Genomic DNA, 17,130 nt, shown 5'->3' with positions numbered 1-17,130 from the left:
GATTCCACACACACACCACGGCAGATTTCACACACACACCACGGCGGATTCCAAATCTCATCTCAGTGGTGATTGCAGGGCCTGGAGCAGAGAGCTGTGTGAAGGACATGCCTTTCTAAAGCACAGCATTAACAATACTTCAGCTTGACACTTTCAAATAAACACCAGGCTACCAGCTATGAGGTTATGACAATCAGGCATGATAGACTGTGGTAGACGCCAGACAAACACCAGTGCATGTAGCTACAGAAAGACCACGCCCCTAGTTAGTTATCTCTCTCAGAAATGTTTCAGAGCTTAGCAGATGTCAGATAGGTATTTACAGGCTAATCTTAGTGCGTGTCATGTCAGGTAGGAATGCAGGCCAGGCAGCCATTTATAATTGACTACCTGTACATTCAAGACCTCGTAAATAGATTCTGGAGAGGTGTTACCAAGTGAGCTTGCCAGCGTGCGTGCGGTGTGCGTGAAACTGAGCTAACATGGAGAGAAATCAGAGAAATCAAGCATATGGGCGACATCATCTCACACATGCACTGTGAACAAACATTTCCTCTTAAAAGATAACTGTTGATTTACTATACATGATGAAGGAGATATCATACTGTATGTAGTTATTTCTTCCTCGTAAGCAGTTTTTTTCTGGTCAGGGCACATGGTCATAACTAGGTCTTGAACTGTTTCCTGGTCAGGGCACATGGTCATAACTAGGTCCTGGACTGTTTGCTGGTCAGGGCACATGGTCATAACTAGGTCCTGGACTGTTTCCTGGTCAGGGCACATGGTCATAACTAGGTCCTGGACTGTTTCCTGGTCAGGGCACATGGTCATAACTAGGTCTTGGACTGTTTCCTGGTCAGGGCACATGGTCATAACTAGGTCCTGGACTGTTTCCTGGTCAGGACACATGGTCATAACTAGGTCCTGGACTGTTTCCTGGTCAGGGCACATGGTCATAACTAGGTCTTGGACTGTTTCCTGGTCAGGGCACATGGTCATAACTAGGTCCTGGACTGTTTCCTGGTCAGGACACATGGTCATAACTAGGTCCTGGACTGTTTGCTGGTCAGGGCACATGGTCATAACTAGGTCCTGGACTGTTTCCTGGTCAGGGCACATGGTCATAACTAGGTCCTGGACTGTTTCCTGGTCAGGGCACATGGTCATAACTAGGTATTGGACTGTTTCCTGGTCAGGGCACATGGTCATAACTAGGTCCTGGACTGTTTCCTGGTCAGGGCACATGGTCATAACTAGGTCCTGGACTATTTCCTGGTCAGGGCACATGGTCATAACTAGGTCCTGGGCTGTTTCCTGGTCAGGGCACATGGTCATAACTAGGTCTTGGACTGTTTCCTGGTCAGGGCACATGGTCATAACTAGGTCCTGGACTGTTTCCTGGTCAGGGCACATGGTCATAACTAGGTCCTGGACTGTTTCCTGGTCAGGGCACATGGTCGTAACTAGGTCCTGGACTGTTTCCTGGTCAGGGCACATGGTCATAACTAGGTCCTGGGCTGTTTCCTGGTCAGGGCACATGGTCATAACTAGGTCTTGGACTGTTTCCTGGTCAGGGCACATGGTCATAACTAGGTCCTGGACTTCCTGGTTAGGGCACATGGTCATAACTAGGTCCTGGACTGTTTCCTGGTCAGGGCACATGGTCATAACTAGGTCTTGGACTGTTTCCTGGTCAGGGCACATGGTCATAACTAGGTCCTGGACTGTTTCCTGGTCAGGGCACATGGTCATAACTAGGTCCTGGACTGTTTCATGGTCAGAGCACATGGTCATAACTAGGTCCTGGACTGTTTCCTGGTCAGGGCACATGGTCGTAACTAGGTCCTGGACTGTTTCCTGGTCAGGGCACATGGTCATAACTAGGTCCTGGGCTGTTTCCTGGTCAGGGCACATGGTCATAACTAGGTCTTGGACTGTTTCCTGGTCAGGGCACATGGTCATAACTAGGTCCTGGACTTCCTGGTTAGGGCACATGGTCATAACTAGGTCCTGGACTGTTTCCTGGTCAGGGCACATGGTCATAACTAGGTCTTGGACTGTTTCCTGGTCAGGGCACATGGTCATAACTAGGTCCTGGACTGTTTCCTGGTCAGGGCACATGGTCATAACTAGGTCCTGGACTGTTTCATGGTCAGAGCACATGGTCATAACTAGGTCCTGGACTGTTTCCTGGTCAGGGCACATGGTCATAACTAGGTCTTGGACTGTTTCCTGGTCAGGGCACATGGTCATAACTAGGTCCTGGACTGTTTCCTGGTCAGGGCACATGGTCATAACTAGGTCCTGGACTGTTTCATGGTCAGGGCACATGGTCATAACTAGGTCCTGGACTGTTTCCTGGTCAGAGCACATGGTCATAACTAGGTCTTGGACTGTTTCCTGGTCAGGGCACATGGTCAGGAAAACCTGGCGCTAAAAATAATCATCAGATCTCCTTCCGGTGAGAGAAATCATCTCTGTTTGGTTCAGCACAGCCCAAACCCTGACCAATAACACTGAGTTTTGTGCTGAAAGGATACTACTTCATATTCAGAAGGAATGTGTGGGAATTGTATATTCTGCAGGGTACTTTTCTACATTCCTCTCACTGTCAGATTACAACCTTGCTAAAACAACATGTTCTTTTCCAGAGGGGAGTATTTTAGTTCTGTGCTAGTCCTGTGGTGTCGTAGTCAGGAAGAAACACCTTAGAGCACTGTTTCCCAAACTCCATCCTAAGGACCCCAAGAGCTGCATATTTAGGTTTTTGCCTTGGCACTACACAGCTGATTCAAATAATCAAAGCTTGATGATTAGTTGATTATTTGAATCAGCTGTCTAGTGCCAGGGGCAAAAACCAAAACACACACCCAGGAGGTGTGTGGGAAACCTGTCGTAGGACATCAATTATAACTGGTGTTACCCACTTCTATAAATCAGCCGCATTGTAGTGTTTCGTGGTTGAGTGCTTTTACAGCACAGGTACATGAATATGATGGCTTCCTACCACACACACACACACACTGAGGGGTAGGAAGGAAAGGGCGCTCATTGGCTAGGAGATTCACCCTCAGGCAGAATGTGTGACTTTGTTTCCTTGTCATATCTCTCACAGGAAGAGAGGCTTTAAAGAACAATTCTTTAGGGATGAACGGAATGAATTAGATTCTGCTTGTTTCATATTTTTCTCTCGATCTCACGTCGAGAGCCAGAGGCAGATTCTTTTTTATTTTATGTCTTTGGTGCCTTTTTCTGTGCATTCAACTGTGGAAGGTTCTACAGTGGATTTAATATGATGGCTAAAGCATTTCACTGCTGTCTTATCCAGGTGTTTGTAGCTTCAGGACAAACTAGCACCATTAGTAACATGCTTGTGTACTTTATCCAATCAGTGTACCACCTTACCAGCAGCTAGGCTACTAGCTGAAGGCTGAATACAACAATCTGCTGAAGTCACCAATGTCCATTTGCCTAAGTAAATAAATATCATTTGTCATTTTAACGTCAATTTGATGATTTACACTAAAGGTTATTGAGTTAAACTCATTCAATTAAAGTCAAAGCTCTGTCTTTTAACCCCAGGGGAGTGAGGTTGCTGAAAGCAGGAATCCTCTCCCGGCCTTCTATCCTGATCGGCCCAGGCCCCGGCTGGACTAAACCCAAGGAGGAGGTATGCAGGGCTGGTGTCTGCCAGGGGCCTTCTGGGGGTCAAATCTCCTCCAGCTGGGAGCATATCAGTGTGGGAAACCGTGGGGGTCAAATATGTGCGTGATTGCATGTCAAATCAAAGTTTATGGGTCACGTACAGAGATTCCCAGATGTTTTCACAGGTGCACTGAAATGCTTGTGTTTCTAGTTCCAACAGTGCAGTTATAATATCTAGCAATACAAAACAATACACACTTAATCCATGAAGTAAAAAGAAGGAAATGAAGAAATATCAGAGCGAACAATGTCATATATATATATATATATATATATATATATACACACACACTACATGACCAAAAGTATGGGGACACCTGCTCGTCGAACACATTCTCATTTACACCACTCCAGCCGACGCTTGGCATTGCACATGGTTATCTTAGGTTACTCGGCCATGGAAACCCATTTCATGAAGCTCCAGTTTTTGTGCTGATGTAGCTTCCAGAGGCAGTTTGGAACTCGGTAGTGAGTGTTGCAACCGAGGACAGACGATGGTTACACTCTTCAGCACTCGGAGGTCCCGTTCTGTGAGCTTGTGTGGCCTACCACTTCGCGGCTGAGCCGTTGTTGCTCCTAGACATTTCCACTTCACAATAACAGTACTTACAGATGACCGGGGCAGCTATAGAGAGAGCAGAAATGTGACGGACTGACTTGTTGGAAAGGTGGCATCCTATGATGGTGCCATGTTGAAAGTCAACTGAGCTGTTCAGTACGGGCTATTCTACTGCCAATGTTTGTCTATGGAGATTGCATGACTGTGGGCTCAATTTTAGCCATGCTTGTTAAGTGTGCCTTGAATTCTAAATAAATCACAGATAGTGTCACCAGCAAAGCATCCCCACATCATTACACCTCCTCCTCCATCCACCAAATCTCAAATTTGGACTCATCAGACTAAAGGACAGATTTCCACCGGTCTAATGAACATTGCTCGTGTTTCTTGGTCCAAGCAAGTATCTTCTTGTTATTGGTGTCCTTTAGTAGTGGTTTCTTTGCAGCAATTCAACCATGAAGGCCCGATTCACACAGTCTCCTCTGAACAGTTGATGTTGAGATGTGTCTGTTACTTGAACTCTGTGAAACATTTATTTGGGCTCCAATTTCTGAGGCTCTAATGAATTTATCCTCTGCAGCAGAGGTAAGTCTAGGTCTTCCTTTCCTGTGGCGGTCCTCATGAAAGCCAGTTTCATCATACCACAGCAGAGGTAAGTCTTTCCTGTGGCGGTCCTCATGAGAGCCAGTTTCATCATACCACAGCAGAGGTAACTCTGGGTCTTCCTTTCCTATGGCGGTCCTCATGAGAGCCAGTTTCATCATACCACAGCAGAGGTAAGTCTTTCCTGTGGCGGTCCTCATGAGAGACAGTTTCATCATACCACAGCAGAGGTAAGTCTTTCCTGTGGCGGTCCTCATGAGAGCTAGTTTCATCATACCACAGCAGAGGTAAGTCTTTCCTGTGGCGGTCCTCATGAGAGCTAGTTTCATCATACCACAGCAGAGGTAAGTCTTTCCTGTGGCGGTCCTCATGATAGACAGTTTCATCATACCACAGCAGAGGTAAGTCTTTCCTGTGGCGGTCCTCATGAGAGCCAGTTTCATCATACCACAGCAGAGGTAAGTCTAGGTCTTCCTTTCCTGTGGCGGTCCTCATGAGAGACAGTTTCATCATACCACAGCAGAGGTAAGTCTTTCCTGTGGCGGTCCTCATGAGAGACAGTTTCATCATACCACAGCAGAGGTAAGTCTTTCCTGTGGCGGTCCTCATGACAGACAGTTTCATCATACCACAGCAGAGGTAACTCTGGGTCTTCCATTCCCGTGGCGGTCCTCATGAGAGCCAGTTTCATCATACCACAGCAGAGGTAACTCTGGGTCTTCCTTTCCTGTGGCGGTCCTCATGAGAGACAGTTTCATCATACCACAGCAGAGGTAACTCTGGGTCTTCCTTTCCTATGGCGGTCCTCATGAGAGCCAGTTTCATCATACCACAGCAGAGGTAAGTCTTTCCTATGGCGGTCCTCATGAGAGCCAGTTTCATCATACCACAGCAGAGGTAAGTCTTTCCTATGGCGGTCCTCATGAGAGCTAGTTTCATCATAGCGCTTGTTGGTTTTTGCTACTGCACTTAAAGAAACTTTCAAAGTTCTTGAAATTTTCCGGATTGACTGATCTTCATGTCTTTAAGTAATGATGGACTGTCGTTTCTCTTTGCTTATTTGAGTTGTTCTTGCCCTAATATGGACTTGGTCTTGGACTTGGTCTTCTGTATACCACTCCTCCCTTGTCACAACACAACTGATTGGCTCAAACTCATTAAGATGGAAAGAAATTCCACAAATGAACTTTTAACAAGGCACACCTGTTAATTGAAATGCATTCCAGGTGACTACCTCATGAAGCTGGTTGAGAAAATGCCAAGAGTGTGCAAAGCTGTCATCAAGGCAAAGCGTGGCTACTTTGAAGAATCTCAAATATAAAATATATTTTGATTTGTTTAACACTTTTTTGGTTACTATATGATTCCATACGTGTTATTTCATAGTTTTGATGTCTTTAGTATTATTCTACAATGTAGAAAATAGTAAAAATAAAGAAAAACCGTTGAATGAGTAGGTCTGTCTAAACTTTTGACCGGTACTGTATATAATGTGTGTACATGAATAGAAAAGGTGTGTACAGCACTAGTTATACAGGATGAGCCATGACTAGATTACAGTATATACATATAAAGTGGGTTAAACAGTATGTAAACATAATTCATGTGACCAGTGTTCAATGACTATGTATGTAGGGCAGTAGTCTCTAAGGTGCAGGGTAGAGTACCGGGTGGTAGCTGGTTAGTATCAGTCTCTAAGGTGCAGGGTAGAGTACCAGGTGGTAGCTGGTTAGTATCAGTCTCTAAGGTGCAGGGTAGAGTACCGGGTGGTAGCTGGTTAGTAACAGTCTCTAAGGTGCAGGGTAGAGTACCGGGTGGTAGCTGGTTAGTAACAGTCTCTAAGGTCCAGGGTAGAGTACTGGGTGGTAGCTGGTTAGTAACAGTCTCTAAGGTGCAGGGTAGAGTACCGGGTGGTAGCTGGTTAGTATCAGTCTCTAAGGTGCAGGGTAGAGTACTGGGTGGTAGCTGGTTAGTAACAGTCTCTAAGGTGCAGGGTAGAGTACTGGGTGGTAGCTGGTTAGTAACAGTCTCTAAGGTGCAGGGTAGAGTACCGGGTGGTAGCTGGTTAGTAACAGTCTCTAAGGTCCAGGGTAGAGTACTGGGTGGTAGCTGGTTAGTAACAGTCTCTAAGGTGCAGGGTAGAGTACTGGGTGGTAGCTGGTTAGTAACAGTCTCTAAGGTGCAGGGTAGAGTACTGGGTGGTAGCTGGTTAGTAATAGTCTCTAAGGTGCAGGGTAGAGTACTGGGTGGTAGCTGGTTAGTAACAGTCTCTAAGGTGCAGGGTAGAGTACCGGGTGGTAGCTGGTTAGTAACAGTCTCTAAGGTGCAGGGTAGAGTACTGGGTGGTAGCTGGTTAGTATCAGTCTCTAAGGTGCAGGGTAGAGTACCGGGTGGTAACTGGTTAGTATCAGTCTCTAAGGTGCAGGGTAGAGTACTGGGTGGTAGCTGGTTAGTATCAGTCTCTAAGGTGCAGGGTAGAGTACCGGGTGGTAGCTGGTTAGTAACAGTCTCTAAGGTGCAGGGCAGGGTACTGGGTGGAGGCTCTCTGTCCCAGCTTTGATGCACCTGTACTGTCTCCTCCTTCTAGATGGTCCTTGATGATTTTCTAGATGGTAGCGGGGTGTACCTGCCGTGGCTCAGGTGGCTGAGGTCCTTGATGATCTTCTAGATGGTAGCGGGGTGTACATGCCGTGGCTCAGGTGGCTGAGGTCCTTGATGATTTTCTAGATGGTAGCGGGGTGTACCTGCCGTGGCTCAGGTGGCTGAGGTCCTTGATGATCATCTTGGCCTTCCTGTGACATTGGGTGCTGTAGATGTCCTGGTGAGCAGACAGTGTGCCCCTGGTGTTGCGTTGGGCTGACTACACCAGCATCTAGAGAGCCCTGCGGTTGCGGACGGTGCAATTGCCATATCAGGCGGTGATATAGCCCGACAGGATGCTCTCAATGGTGCATCTGTAGAAGTCTGTGATGGTCTTAAGGGCCTAGATGAATTTCTTCAGCCTCCTGTTGCACCTTCTTCACCACACTGTGTGTGTGAAGGGACTAGTTCATCTCTTCAATGATGTGCACGCTGAGGAACTTTAAGCTTTTGACCCTCTCGACTGCGACCCTGTCGATGTGGATGAGGGCGTGCTCTCTCTGTTGTCTCCTGTAGTCCACAATCAGCACCTTCGTTTTGTTGATGCTGAGGGAGAAGTTATTTTCCTGGCACCACTCCACCAGGGTGTGTGTGTGTGTGTGTGTGTGTGTGTGTTTGCTTAATGAAGCATGTGTTGACTCTTCAGACGATAAGCATGCAGCTTGCCTGAGAATGGACTCCCATAGGCCCATTAAGGCATCATTCCTACAGAAAATGAATCTTTCTCAATCTAAGTGCAGATGCCGGCGCCCAAATCCACCCCCCCTACAAGACATCTCAGATCAAAAAACAACGGACTTTGGCTGCTTGTCTAGGTGTCATTGAGTGTCTTTGCTTTTCTGTGGGAATGATGACTTTGATAATGGAAGTCTATTATCAGGGCAAGCTCAGAACATCCCATTCAGTACTGGTGTTGCGCTAGCATAGCTATAGACTGCAGTCTGATGACCTCAGATAGTTGTTGTTCTGGGGGGTAGATCATAGCCGTAAAACATCTCTCTTATCCATCTCCCCAGTGGGTAAAGTATCATTTGTCTTGGTCCCTTTGATCGTTAAGTGCCACAGAATGAATGTTTACTCTCTCTAGCTGAAATCAACACGGTTATTTAACTCTGAGGATTTTAGATGAAGTCCCTCAGTGGTTGGTAGTGATGTGATTGTGGACAGTGTGTGTGTGCGTCTGAATGTTTGTATGCTCTGTATGTGTGTGTGCCTGAGAACGCTTCTCTTCCCAGAAGGAGTGAGTCAGGTACTGTTGAGTAATCAGCTGAATTGGCTCCCTCCATTGTTGATGTGAATACTGTGTGGCTATGATGAAGGAACCAGGTTATATTAGTGTCTTTGACGTCGCCTGAACAAAAGCCTTGGGAGAGTCCTGGTCAATTGTGAACGTAAGCTACCCGGTCACTTCTCCCTGTTTGCTCAAAGCCCTTTTTATTGCACCATCTGGGCGCGTCGGCTACTGTCTTATTATGCTAATACAAGAGGGTTACGTCCCAAATGGCACCCTATTCCCTATATAGTGCACTGTTATGAAACACAGCTGACCAGCCCTTGTCAAAAGTAGTGCACTATATAGGGAATATGGTGCCATTTGGGATGCAATCTAGGATATGGCAATGAAAGGATTTACGGTGCCCAGCATTGAGTGAACCGGAAATTGGAGTTGTTGGGCAGGGATTTCCCCCTGGCAGACGATAGGCATGACAGGGAGAGGGAGGGGATCAAACACATACAGGAAGTAGATGCTGATAGAGTTGGCAGAGAGAAGAGGTACGGGATGGGAGTGCTGATGCACAAAGCGGGAAGCTGGCTGGAGTGTGACTCTAAAGGCGTCATATCCTCATTGTGCCCTCTGAAAGAACAAGCTATGGTTGACACAGCTGGTTATGACATGTTATGACACACAGCTGGTTATGACATGTTATGAAACACAGCTGGTTATTACATTATGGCAAACAGCTGGTTATCAAGTTATGACACACAGCTGGTTATTACATGTTATGAAACACAGCTGGTTATGACATGTTATGGAACACAGCTGGTTATGACATGTTATGATACACAGCTGGACATGACATGTTATGACACACAACTGCGTATGACACACAGCTGGTTATGACACGTTATGTCATATAGCTGGTTATGACACACAGCTGGTTATGACACGTTATGTCATATAGCTGGTTATGACACACAGCTGGTTATGACACGTTATGTCATATAGCTGGTTATGACACACAGCTGGTTATGACACATTCTGGCATCTAGCTGGCTATGACACATTATGTCATATAGCTGGTTATGACACACAGCTGGTTATGACACGTTATGTCATATAGCTGGTTATGACACACAGCTGGTTATGACACAGCTGGTTAGGACATAGCTGGCTATTACATGTTATGACACACAGCTGGTTATGACACATTCTGACATCTAGCTGGTTATGACACGTTATGTCATATAGCTGGTTATGACACACAGCTGGTTATGACACGTTATGTCATATAGCTGGTTATGACACACAGCTCAGCTGGTTATGACACATTCTGACATCTAGCTGGCTATTACATGTTATGACACACAGCTGGTTATGACACGTTATGTCATATAGCTGGTTATGACACACAGCAGGTTATGACACATTCTGACATTTAGCTGGTTATGACATGTTATGACATATAGCTGGTTATGACACACAGCTGGTTAGGACATAGCTGGCTATTACATGTTATGACACACAGCTGGTTATGACCAGTGGTGCAGTGGAAGGTAAACGCACTTAAACGATCCCACCATTTTATTCTGTGCATATGGTTAACCCACCTTTAGCAGAAAAGTGCATTGAAAGTATAGGGAGCTTTACTTTACTCACCCTGACCAGCGTTTTCACTAGTTATGATCGTCTCCTTATCACTCTCTTCACAGTAAGTCTCTTCCTTTGGTCTACACTACATCACTAGTTATGATCGTCTCCTTATCACTCTCTTCACAGTAAGTCTCTTCCTTTGGTCTACACTACATCACTAGTTATGATCGTCTCCTTATCACACTCTCTTCACAGTATGTCTCTTCCTTTGGTCTACACTACATCACTAGTTATGGTAGTCTCCTTATCACACTCTCTTCACAGTATGTATCTTCCTTTGGTCTACACTACATGACTAGTTATGATAGTCTCCTTATCACACTCTCTTCACAGTATGTCTCTTCCTTTGTCTCTCTCTCCCTATACTCTCCCTATACTCTCATGTCTCTAGCCTCTCTGTTCTCTCACTCCCCACCCATCTCTTTTTCTCTGGGCACTTGCTCCCTCACCTCCATTAAACCTGTAATGGATTTAACGAGGTGGCGGTACAAAATGATGAACTAGTCAACCTCACATAAAACCTCACATAAAAACCTACTTTAAAGTTGTTTGACGTAAGAACAAAGTCTTGTTGTTGCAGTCTAGTATTTGTCTAGTCGATTTAATAGATATGGCACTGTGCATATTTTTGTGGAAGCCATTGTAGGTCTAGCATGACAATATTTGTTTAAAGTTGAGAACTCTTCCAGATATTGCGGTCGTAAGGATGACGCTCTTAAAAAGTCCTTTGTTTAAGACTGAAAGTCAGACAGCTGTTTTAGCACCACGTGTTGATGTGCATTTCCAGTGATTGTGTGTCTGGGTGATTGTAACCAAATCCTTTGGGCTGGGGTGTGAGTGGTGATTTGGTCCAAGTACAGGCCTTAGCACCACCCATAGTAGCCTCTAGACTTCCAAATAAAGGGTCTTATGAAAGAATGTGTTCCTTTAAAAATATAGTCTGCTTCGTTTGTTTACACTTACTGTTTCAAATGTAGAGTTATCTTCTTCTCATGTCTACCACAGGCACAGCTGAGTATATGGACATGAGATACCGTCAGAATACAAATACTGCAGTGTGTCAAAACCTGGGATGGATTATTGTGCAGACAGCTTGACAGCAAGAGGTCTGTTATAGCAGAAATTCAAGACGGTGATTGTTGTCCCTGCTTGTGACCGGACTTTAACCCAACCCTCCATACTCATCGACCTCAGAGAGACAGATCTAAACCTCTCTCTCTCATAGCTGGAATCAGATCTATTTAAACAAACATTCACTCCAGGTTAAAATGTTGCCCTTTGGCATTGATCTAGGATCAGCTTACCCCTCTCGACATCCAACCCTTAACCACTAAGGGGACAATCAAAATTGGCCTAAGATCAGTCTCATACTACTCCGCAAATACATCATATGGAGGGGAAGCCATGCCATGACCTTCCTAGTTGGGTAGAGGCAATGATCAGCAGGCTGTCTTTGTATCTTATTTGTCTTGGGATAGACAAACCCTTGTTCTGTCCTAAGGGCAGAATTTCATAACTAGAGGGCAGCTTGTGCAACTGAACCAACTTGCCGCCCACCAGTACACATTTTTGTTGCAGCCCCGGACAAACACTCATTCAACTCACTGACGGCTTAATGATTAGTTAACAGGTTGAATCGAGTGTGCTTGTCCGGGACTACAGTATAAATGTGTACTGTTGGGGGAACTCGAGGACTGGAGTTCAGAAACACTGTTCTAATGCATTTGATCAGCTGATTTTCATAAAATGTCCCAAGAAAATGAAATCTACAGTTGCTTCATCCATTTTTGGACTTCTGAAGCGATGCAATGTACCCATTGATTCTTGAAGAATATAACTTACAGTGAGGGGAAAAAGTATTTGATCCCCTGCTGATTTTGTAAGTTTGCCCACTGACAAAGAAATGATCCATCTATAATTGTAATGGTAGGTTTATTTGAACAGTGAGTGACAGAATAACAACAAAATCTAGAAAAACACATGTCAAAAATGTTAGGAATTGTTTTGCATTTTAATGATCCCTGTCGGTCTCCTTTCATTCATTTGAGAATGCACGTCAACGTATACAAACAAGAGGAACGTAGGGCAGAGGAGGAAAGAGAGATGTGTGGGTTGTGCATACCTACCTAGGGATGATGAAGGGCAGATGATGACGAGGCGAGTAGGTACATGACATTCTTGGATGCTTCTCTTTTAACATGTGCGTGACTGTGAGTGACTGGTAGATGCCTAGACTACAGAACACACTAACATGTTATTTGTATGGTGCAAATAGGCATTAGTGGAGGCTGCTAAGGGGAGGACGGCTCATAATGGCATCAAACACGTGGAAACCAATTAAGGTGCCACCAACCTCTGATGGGCACATGCCTCCTCCACTTTACAGCTGCATGGGGCTCTACATGGGAATTGAAGTTATGCTAAGAAAAATTATGCTTATCTCGTCCGAATATTAAACAGATGGGTTGGAGCAATTGCCACTTTATACCCCACTTAATTTCCCAGGCAGCCGAGTGGTTTTCTGACAAGTCCCAGGCCACGTCTCTCTGCACCCTGTTAGCTTTAAGCACATTAGTCTATCTGGCCAAGTGCTTCATCCTTCTAGCTATGATAAATCCAGCCCAGTCTCGACTCCATATGGTTATTACTGATCGTGGCAGTGTGTCCGGGTGCGTGTTTGAGAGAGTACAACTGTGTGTTTGTGTAACGTTGGTGGAGGGATTCTATGATACTGCAGAAACACCACTCCCTACTACAACACACACACACGCAAGAAAAGGATGCAAGTTGCAACCTCTATGGCAGGGGTGTCAAACTCTTTCCATGCAGGGTCTGGTCTATGCTGGATTTAGGTTTTTCCCTTTCAATGAAGCCTTAGAAAACCAGGTGTGGGGAGTTCCTTACTAATTAATGACCTTAATTCATCAATCAAGTACAAGGGAGGAGCGAAAACCCGCAACCACTCGGCCCTCCGTGGAATGAGTTTGACACCTGTGCTCTAAGGTATTCAAATATGCTTTCACGCTAATTCACATTTCCACTTACCAAGAATTCAGGTGAGAGGACAAGACTTGAATGCAACACTTTAACTAGTTGCCTTATACACAAATTCCAAGCAACTCAACAAGCAGCAGCTGCTACTAATTGCCAATCAGCCTCCTCGCCTGTTTGCAACATTTTAAGTAGTTGTCTTGACCGCAGCTCCTCAACAAGCATCAGCTGCAGATAATTGCTAATCAGCCTCCACACCTGTCTGCACTCACCTTAATCACCACTGCCTCCCTACCTAAACCTGACGAAAACAAACATTCCTCCTCTTTGCTCTGTAGTGCATCCATGTAAACTCCATCAGCCTGACAGTAGGTCCACCTACTACAGGTACATCCACGTAAACTCCATCAGTCTGACAGTAGGTCCACCTACTACAGGTACATCCACGTAAACTCCATCAGTCTGACAGTAGGTCCACCTACTACAGGTACATCCATGTAAACTCCATCAGTCTGACAGTAGGTCCACCTACTACAGGTACATCCATGTAAACTCCATCAGCCTGACAGTAGGTCCACCTACTACAGGTACATCCATGTAAACTCCATCAGTCTGACAGTAGGTCCACTTACTGCAGGTACATCCATGTAAACTCAATCAGTCCGCACTGTAGTTCTACCAATCTGTTTTACGGCCTCTGCATACGATACATCATGAATGATCCTATATCTCTGACCCTCTCTCTACACCTGGCATCCACCAAATGCTGCACTGTATTCTCCCCCACAATTACAGCACTTAACCTTCACATTGCTTCCACATTCACCGTAATCATGTGCCCCTCCACACTTGGCACATATTTTCTTTCCTTTACACTGAGCAGCTACATGTCCTATTATTTGGCATTTAAAACACTGCAGTGCATATGTGACATTCTCTAACATTGAAACTAAGGAATCCTATCTGTACTTTTCCTGGCAAGACTTTCTCAAACCTCAGCATCACTAATAAGCTTCACTTATTTGACCCCCTTTCCTACTGATCAACTTTTTGGCCTCAATCACTCTGTCCCTCTTCACATTTTCTTTAATATCTGTAGCCAGATTTATTTTATTTAACTAGGTAAGCCAGTTGAGATCAAGTTCTCATATACAACTGCGACCTGGCCAAGATAAAGCAAAGCAGTGTGACAAAAACAACAGAGTTAGACATGGGATAGACAAACATACAGTCAATAACACAATAGAAGAATCTATATACAGCGTGTGCAAATGTAGAAAGGCAAACAATTACAATTTAGCATTAACACTGGAGTGAAAGATGTGCAGATGATGTGCAAGTAGAGATACTGGGGTGCAAAAGATAAAAAATATATAACAATGTGGGGATGAGGTAGTTGGGTGGGCTATTTACAGATGGGCTGTGTACAGGTACAGTGATCGATTAGCTGCTCTGACAGTTGATGCCTATAGTTAGTGAGGGAAATGTAAGTCTCCAGCTTCAATGACTTTTGCAAATCGTTCCAGTCATTGGCAGCAGAGAACTGGAAGGAAAGGCAGCCAAAGGAAGTGTTGGCATTGGGGATGACCAGAGAAATATACCTGCTGGAACGCATGCTACGGGTGGGTTTTGCTATGGTGACCAGTGAGCTGAGATAAGGCGGGGCTTTACCTAGCATTGACTTATAGATGACCTGGAGCCAGTGGGTTTGACGATGGATATGTAGCGAGGGCCAGCCAACGAGACCATACAGGTCGCAGTGGTGGGTAGTGTATGGGGCTATGGTGACAAAACAGATGGCACTGTGACTAAATCCAGTTTGTTGAGTAGAGTGTTGGAGGCTATTTTGTAAATGACGTCGCCGAAGTCGAGGATCGGTAGGATAGTCAGTTTTACGAGGGTATGTATACGTCTGTATACAGCATGAGTGAAGGAGGCTTTGTTGCGAAATAGGAAGCCGATTCTGGATTTAATTTGTATTGGAGATGCTTAACGTGAGTCTGGAAGGAGAGTTTACAGTTTAACCAGACACCTAGGTATTTGTAGTTGTCCACGTATTCTAAGTCAGAACCGTTCAGAGTAGTGAAGCTAGTCTGGCGGACGGGTCCGGGCAGTGATTGGTTGAAGAGCATGCATTTAGTTTTACTTGCATTTAAGAGCAGTTGGAGGCCACGGAAGGAGTGTTGTATGGCATTGAAGCTCGTTTGGAGGTTTTTTAACACAGTGTCCAAAGAAGGGCCAGATGTATACAGAATGGTGTCGTCTGCGTAGAGGTGGATCAGAGAATCACCAGCCGCAAGAGCGACATCATTGATCTATACAGAGAAAATAGTCGGCCCGAGAATTGAACCCTGTGGCACCCCATAGAGACTGGCAGAGGTCTGGACAACAGGCCCTCCGATTTGACACAATGAACTCTATCAGAGAGGTAGTTGGTGAACCAGGCAAGGTAGTCATTTGAGAAACCAAGGCTGTTGAGTCTGCCGATAAGCATGTGGTGATTGACAGAGTCGAAAGCCTTGGTCAGGTCGATGAATACGGCTGCACAGTAATGTCTCTTATCGATGGCGGTTATGATATCGTTTAGGTCCTTGAGCGTGGCTGAGGTGCACCCATGACCAGCTCTGAAACCAGACTGCATAGCGGAGAAGGTACGGTAGGATTCAAAACGGTTGGTTATCTGTTTTTTAACTTGGCTTTCGAAGACTTTAGAAAGCCAGGGCAGGATGGATATAGGTCTGTAACAGTTTGGGTCTAGAGTGTCTCCCCCGTTGAAGAGGGGATGACCGCGGCAGCTTTCCAGTCTTTAGGGATCTCAGACGATACGAAAGCGAGGTTGAACAGGTTAGTAATAGGGGTAGCAACCATTGTGGTGGATAATTTAGAAAGAGAGAGTCCAGATTGTCTAGCCCAGCTGATTTGTAAGGGTCCAGATTTTGCAGCTCTTTCAGAACATCAGCCATCTGGATTTGGGTGAAGGAGAAGCAGGGGGCGGCTTGGGCAAGTTGCTGCGGGGGGTGCAGAGCTGTTGGCCAGGGTAGGGGTGGCCAGGTGAAAAGCATGGCCAGCCGTAGAAAAATGCATATTGAAATTCTCAATTATCGTGGATTTATCGGTGGTGATCGTGTTTCCTAGCCTCAGTGCAGTGGGCAGCTGGGAGGAGGTGCTCTTATTCTCCATGGACTTTACAGTGTCCCAGAACTTAGAGTTTGTGCTACAGGATGCACATTTCTGTTTGAAAAAGCTAGCCTTTGCTTTCCTGACTGTATATTGGTTCCCGTCTTCCCTGAAAAGCTGCATATTGCGGGGGCTATTTGATGCTAATGCAATACACCAACAGGATGTTTTTGTGCTGGTCTAGGGCAGTCAAGTCAGGAGTGAACCAGGGGCTATATCTGTTCCTGGTTCTAAATTTTTTGAACGGGGCAAGCTTATTTAATTAAGATGGTGAGGAAAGCACTTTTAAAGAACAACCAGGCATCCTCTAATGACAGGATGAGTTCAATATCTTCCAGGATATCCGGGACAGGTCGATTAGAATGTCCTGCTCGCTGAAGTGTTTTAGGGAGCATTTGACAGTGATGAGGGGTGGTCGTTTGACTGCGGACCCATTACGGACGCAGGCAATGAGGCAGTGATCTTTGAGATCCTGGATGTAGACAACAGAGGTGTATTTGGAGGGCAAGTTGGTCAAGATAATATCTATGAGGGTGCCCATGTTAACAGATTTAGGGTTGTACCTGATAGGTTCCTTGATCAT

The sequence above is a fragment of the Oncorhynchus mykiss genome, chromosome 26, assembly GCF_013265735.2.
Source record: "Oncorhynchus mykiss isolate Arlee chromosome 26, USDA_OmykA_1.1, whole genome shotgun sequence".
Lineage (NCBI taxonomy): Eukaryota > Metazoa > Chordata > Actinopteri > Salmoniformes > Salmonidae > Oncorhynchus > Oncorhynchus mykiss.
Note: the sequence above shows the minus strand (reverse complement) of the source record.